Here is a 6,521-nt window from a genome sequence, read left to right on the forward strand (position 1 = left end):
GGCGTCCTATTGCTCCCAGAGCTATTCTCCGCATGCTTGCCCAAGGAACCCATCGACTAAACCACTCTGGTAAAGAAAACCTAGCGCACAGTGTTCTCCATAACTGGTTCCCGCCTAGCATTTATGTAGAAGCTGCAAGAATTGTCAGCTCCTGCCCTACATGCCAAGCATTTAATCACAAGACCAAAAAAAGTATTCACAAAGGGCGGGGGGGCCATGGGCCTATCTACCATTTCAAAGACTTCAAGTTGATTATATAGACTTACCAAAAGCCTTCCATTATAAGCATTGTCTAGTGGTAATCGACCAGCTCACCGGATGGCCAGAAGCTTTCCCTGCTTCACGAGCAGATGCTTCAGCTGTAGTCAAAGCCCTCCTTAGAGACATGGTACCGAGATTTGGGCTCTCTGAAGTTACTGAATCAGATCCAGGCTCACACTTTACTGAAAGAATATTGCAGGAAGTATATAAAGCATTAGGAATTCAAGCACAGTTTCATACCCCTTACCACCCACAATCCTCAGGTCAAGTAGAAAGGTTAAACCTATCCCTGAAAACCCTTTTAGGAAAGATCTGTGCCAACACCAAATTAAAATGGCCTGAAGCCTTACCCATTGTGTTGTTTGCTCTTAGGACTAAGCCACGCAGACCCCTAAATCTGTCATCCTATGAGTTGTTGTACAAAGACTGGCAAAGTCTGCATGTAAGCCTGTTTGAAAGAGATGAAAGCTAACTGATTATGTCTTGTCATTACAGCATTCTCTCAGTTCTCTTCACAGGTCCGCAGCATTGGTACAACCAGTACCTCTTGACACCAACCTCCATCCGTACCAACCCGGCGATTGGGTGTGGATCAAAAAGCATCGACGAGAGAACTGTTTAGCACCGCGTTGGGAAGAACCCTTTCAAGTCCTGCTGGCGACTCACACTGCAGTCAAAGTCGCCGAAAAAGAATCCTGGGTCCACCATAGCCACTTGAAGCCCAGTGAAGAGCCAGCATCACCAGCACCACCAGACAAGCAAGCTGTAGCCACTAACATTAACAGAGCACCCCTAGCCAGCAACAACTGGTTTAGCAGTTTGGCTAGCTCATTTAGATGGACAAGTTCTCTCCTAACCCCCCTGCTTTCTTTACTTGCTATATTAGTTATAGTGTGTATGTTTGCTTCCTGTATTATTGCTTATGTAAGAAAGCTATATGCAGGTGCAATACAGAACAATTATGTCATGTACGCTCAAGAATGGCAACCCTTGATGTCAGCCACTGAGCTAGAGCTCAAGGCTGAAAGGGGGGAATTGTAAGAAAAAAAACAATCATAAAAAACAAACAAACAGATGACCCTTGAAAAGCAGATGACCTTTTCCCCTTTGCTGACAGTAAGCAAAATGTTAGCCACAAAACCGGTCTGAAACAGCCGGTCTGTGTATCTTGCAACTTTGTAACGCAAGCGGAAAAGCCTGAATGCGCACGCAGTAATGTGACGGTTAATGTATAAATACCAAGCTGTAAACTCAGGTCGGGGGAGCTCTCTGTCTTTGTGACATTGAGTAACCCCTCTGCAGAGCAATAAACTAGCATGCGGACACTCCCTCATTCTATGCTGAATTGATCACGGCTAGGAATGAGCCAAAAGACAGGATGTGGCCAGTGCTCTTCGGTGTATGAGTACACCCTTTGGTGTATGGGTGCTATGCAGCTATGCAGTAGCTGGTCAGATGGCTGATGGGTTGGCTCTGGTGGTCCGTGCTGCAGCCCAGGGGCCAGCTCCCTAAGGAAATACAGGGACCGCAGCAGGCCCAGAGATTGTCAGATCAGTCTCTGTCCTGCGGCCCAGCAGCCCGACTACGTGTATGTGTGTGTGTCTGTGGTTGTGTGTGTCTCTGTGTGTGTGTGTGTCTGGTTCTGTGTGTGTCTGTGTGCATGCAGGCACACACATGTCTGGTTCTGGGCGTGTGTGTGTCTGTTCTGCGTGTGTGTTTGCATGTGTGTGTTTCGTTCTCTGTGTGTTTTTGCGGATGTGGGTCTGGTTTTCTCTCCTCTCCTTTTTTTCTCTCTCTCCTCTCCTTTTTCCTTTCTTTTTTCTTTCTCTTCTCTTTTTTATTTCTCATTCCCCCCCTTTTTTTTTCTGTCTCCTCTTTTTCTCTTCTTTCTCTCTTTCTCTTTTTTTGTCTCTTTATCGTCACAACATGCTTAACAAAAAAAGAGTATATAACAACAAAGGTCATATATGAAGTTTTATTTATTATCACCAGGTTAGAAAACCTGGTATTTACTGTTTAAAAATCCCAACACTTACGATTATTAACTATATTAATATGCAGTGCATCCTGCCGTGTACCCCCTCCCCCGGTTTTTCTGGCATGCTGGCACTCCAGCACTTTACAAGGTAGTTGTTGCATTTTATTCGGCACTTCGGCCAAAAACATTACCTACCCCCGATCTAACCTTTCCCTCAAGGCTGAGCAGTATAGCGTGCTCTGGTTAACTAATAGTCTCCATCTCTGAAGTGAGTGAATTTCAGTAATGGTGTGTGCATAAAGGCCCTGATCCTACAAACATCACTGAGGAAGTTGTTGTAGGGTTATAGGTTCTGAAGTGCTTCTGGGTCCTTATATAAATGCCATTAGTATTCATTATTATTATAGATGAATGTTCAGTGTTACAAGTGCCAGTGCATTCAGGCTGGCAAATGCTTACAGATGTGAATAATTTTACACAAATGAGCAGTCCTTTTGACATTAATGAGTGTGTTTGCAAGATGAATAAAGTTCTTCAAAGGGGGGTAAAGTAATTTTGGTGAGAAAAATGATTTTATGCAAATAATTAAATTTCCAATTGCAAGTATATTGGCTAATACATAACTTTGATTTATTATTTATGTTTCCTAAATAATGTGCTAATGGGTCAGAATTTGTCTTTCTCTTTCCCTCATTAAAAAAAAAATCCCAACAAAATTTTATTTAATCCTTTAGAGCACTTTGACTCTAGAGACCAAAAATGCTTGGAATTACATACTAACTTATATTGGAAAACAATTTTTGTTGCACTGTAGCATAGACTCTGAATCATTGCTGTTTAAACAGAAAAATAAAAAAAATTTGGTTAATATGTAATTAATAGTTTGGCATTTCCCAAAGGTTTTACCCAGGACCCTTTCTGTTTCTGTTTTGTATTACTGAACTCCCTTGCTAAATATTTCCAGATCATATAGATTTAGATAAGACATGTTCCAGAACTAATAACGTTTTTTTATTTTTGACTTTTACAGTATTTATTAGCATAATGAAAATAATACTTTGACAAGTCCCCAAATAAATGGTAATATTCACCCCTGGGTAGTTAAATGAAATGCTGAGTGCCTGTAGCCCACAAGATATGAAGCCACTCCTCCACTGAATCCATAACAAAAATTATATAAATCTTGGTGCAGATCCCTTTCCAACAAATTAATATGACCAAGGCCATGGCCCTTCAGTATGATCGATGTAGGCAGGCTTGCATGCATACAGAATCCCATTGAATTCTATGGAGCTTTGAATGAGTGCAGGAAAGTTGTAGAATCAGGACCGAAAATATTAATTTGATTGTTTTGAATTCCTGTGCTGTGGCCTATGGGGCTAGTGTTAACTTGCTGCTTTATTTGTATAATAAAGATAAGCATGGGGCGATTTAGGCTAATCTAGAGATGGCATATTTAAAAAAATCATAGATACATTAGATTTTATGGCTAGTGGATCCATTATGTTAATCTGGTCTGATTTCTACTCCAAGAGGAAAAGAATTTCAACTACAATTTCTTGCCCATCACAGCTTGCATGGAGATATTAGGACTTCATTTATACCCCTTCAGGGTGTTTCAGCTGGGTGTAAGGGTCCACTTCATTGTGACAAACTGCAGGTTTAGAGACTTGGACTGTAAACCTGCAGCTAGACATTGTTTTCTTCTCTGTCTATAAAGCACATAGCACAAAATGAATGAATGATTATTAGGTTTCCTGCAGGTGACTCCCTAATATACAGATGCTGGCCAAAATCAGTGCATCATTATAGATCTCAGCTTCCAGGTTGTTTGAGGGCAGAATCAGTTGTGACATACCTGTGAGTTTGAGGAGGTACAGTGCTTCTACCTGGAGTTCTGATATGGGAAATGTAGCTCTTAAACACCCCAGTGCATGGATCCCTCTGAAAACCATGCTGAAGCACAGGTCTCATAGCTAAATTACATGAGTTCTGCTTCCATAATATACCAAGATGTGTGGATAACCTGAGGTAACTTAACTTAAAGTCAAGAGCTTGTACCTGTTTTTACTATTTAGCAGACAGGTGAAGTGAGGCCCTTAAGTTTTAATATACAGGTTTCCCTCACCTTATGCAGATTCTGTATGTGCGAATTCGCTTTTATGCGAAGACCCTGTTTATACGAAAAATTCATTATATGCTAGGTAAATTCATTCTTTATGAGATTGGTGTGGTGGAAGCCTAGAGCCAGCTGCTTTGTGTGGTATATTGTGGGAGTGAAGCACACCAAAACATAGGCTCCTGCATGGATATGTGGTCCTCGCTTGTTGTCTGCTACACATGTTTCTGTAGTTGCCATCCCCATTATGGTAACATTCACTGCCACCCTGTGCTTGTGTGTAATATCTGATGTTTGTGAGTACCAAAATTGTCTTGTAAAAGTGGTGGAAATGGGTCTAGGGGTCAGTATAGTCAAGGTCTTGGAACATATCCCTATTTCTTACATTGTAAAGTGGGTTCCCTTTACGTGAATTCGAGTTATGCACCGTTTTCCAGGAACATGTGTACAGCATGAAGTGAGGGAAACCTGTACCACAAGTGAGGGTCTTCCCCATTTGATCTACTGCCATTTGGCAAAGAAAGGTTTTGAAAGGTGCATGGTCTAAGACCAAATTCTCAAATTTGGTTTTTACTTTCCTCCCCTTCCCAGTCCTACTCTCAAACACTTATTAGGAAGATTTATACCCCCAAAACTGTAGAAGAGGATGGCTCTTCCTAAATGATTTGCCTCAGTTTTTGTAAATTCACTTAGCTACCCTGTGGAAAGATTGGAGCTATGTACATTTCTCTTACATGAGGATCTGGGCCCTTGGGGTATGTCTACACAGGGCAATGCAGTGTTGTGGAGAAATAGCTCAGCTCACTCTGACTGGGCTAGACTGGGGAATGGAAATAATATAACTCAGTAGCACCATGTTTCACCCATACTAATGCATCCAGCTTCCCAGCAAGGCTAATTCAGGAGCTTGTTCAGAGTTGGTTAGACTCTGCTAAATACCCTGTTGTGCTGCAAAGACATACTATACTCATGGTATTAAGGCTGGAAGTGGCTAAGTTCTTCCTCCACAGCCTACATTCAGTTTGACTTCTATCTCCTTAATCTTAGTGATGCTGATGGGCATAACCATGTTTCTTTCATATGGGCACTGGAGGTATTTTATATAATTTTAAATTCTATATAATTTATATCTATATTTAAATTCTATATAATTTTCAGATGATAATATTTTCATTGTTAACATTTGTAATAAACCCTCTTAAGCATAGCAGTGAAATTTATTAATTTGTCTATTTCTAATGTGCATGATCCTGCTCTCATTGAAATTCACTCCAAATCCTCATTTAATTGGAACAGGTCTCAGTACATAAGAAGTAAGGTGAATTCACATTAGCTTATTATGTTCCTCAGTAATGCTGTGCTATCCCCCATGGTTTATTTATGATAAGCTTGAAAGAGAATCTATCCTCTCCACCTTTCCCCAGCATAGGTGCTATATTTTTGTTTATGACAAAGGCTCTCTTTGTATAGCTATGGCTAGATGGGTGGTGGTAGGGTAGGCCTTGGTTTGAGATTAAAGTCTATCTACCTCCCTTACTTCTCTCCCCAGTAATTGAAAATGAAGCTAGATCTGCAGGGTTGTAAATGAGAATACATTGAAAGTCACCAGCTGAGAACACTTCAGGATGAACTTTAAATTCCTTGTGTTTTTCCTTTGAACTATAGAGTGTGGAACTTTACATGCTAGTAATACACTACCCCAACCCCCCCAAGACCATATTGTGTTTGCAATAATGGTACAGAACTTTGTAGTCTTTTGCAAACTAATTGAGTCCGATTGCAATGGATTTGAAAGAAAAATTTATAATTCGTAATATCTGCACTTTACTACTGTATTTGTGTAAAGCCCAGGCTTTATCCTCATTTTCTTTTTTTCTGCCGATTCTTTGATAGTATAAACAATAATGACCAGATGTTGATGTATGGAGTATTCGTGAGGCCTAATTTGGTATAGTTGAGGGTGAACATATGTATTTTTCTGCATGCTAGGTCTTCATAGAATCATAGAATCATAGAAGTAGGGTCAGAAGGGACTTTGTAGATCTTCAAGTCTGACCTTCCACCTCAAATGAGTCCAGCCAGGTAGGCATCAAGCCTCTTCTTAAAGATCCCCAGGGTAGGAGCCAGCACCACTTCCCTACAAAGTTGGTTCCAGCTCCTAGC

This window comes from Crocodylus porosus, unplaced genomic scaffold (genome assembly GCF_001723895.1).
Source record: "Crocodylus porosus isolate Cpor-Errol unplaced genomic scaffold, CroPor_comp1, whole genome shotgun sequence".
Taxonomy (NCBI): Eukaryota; Metazoa; Chordata; order Crocodylia; family Crocodylidae; genus Crocodylus; species Crocodylus porosus.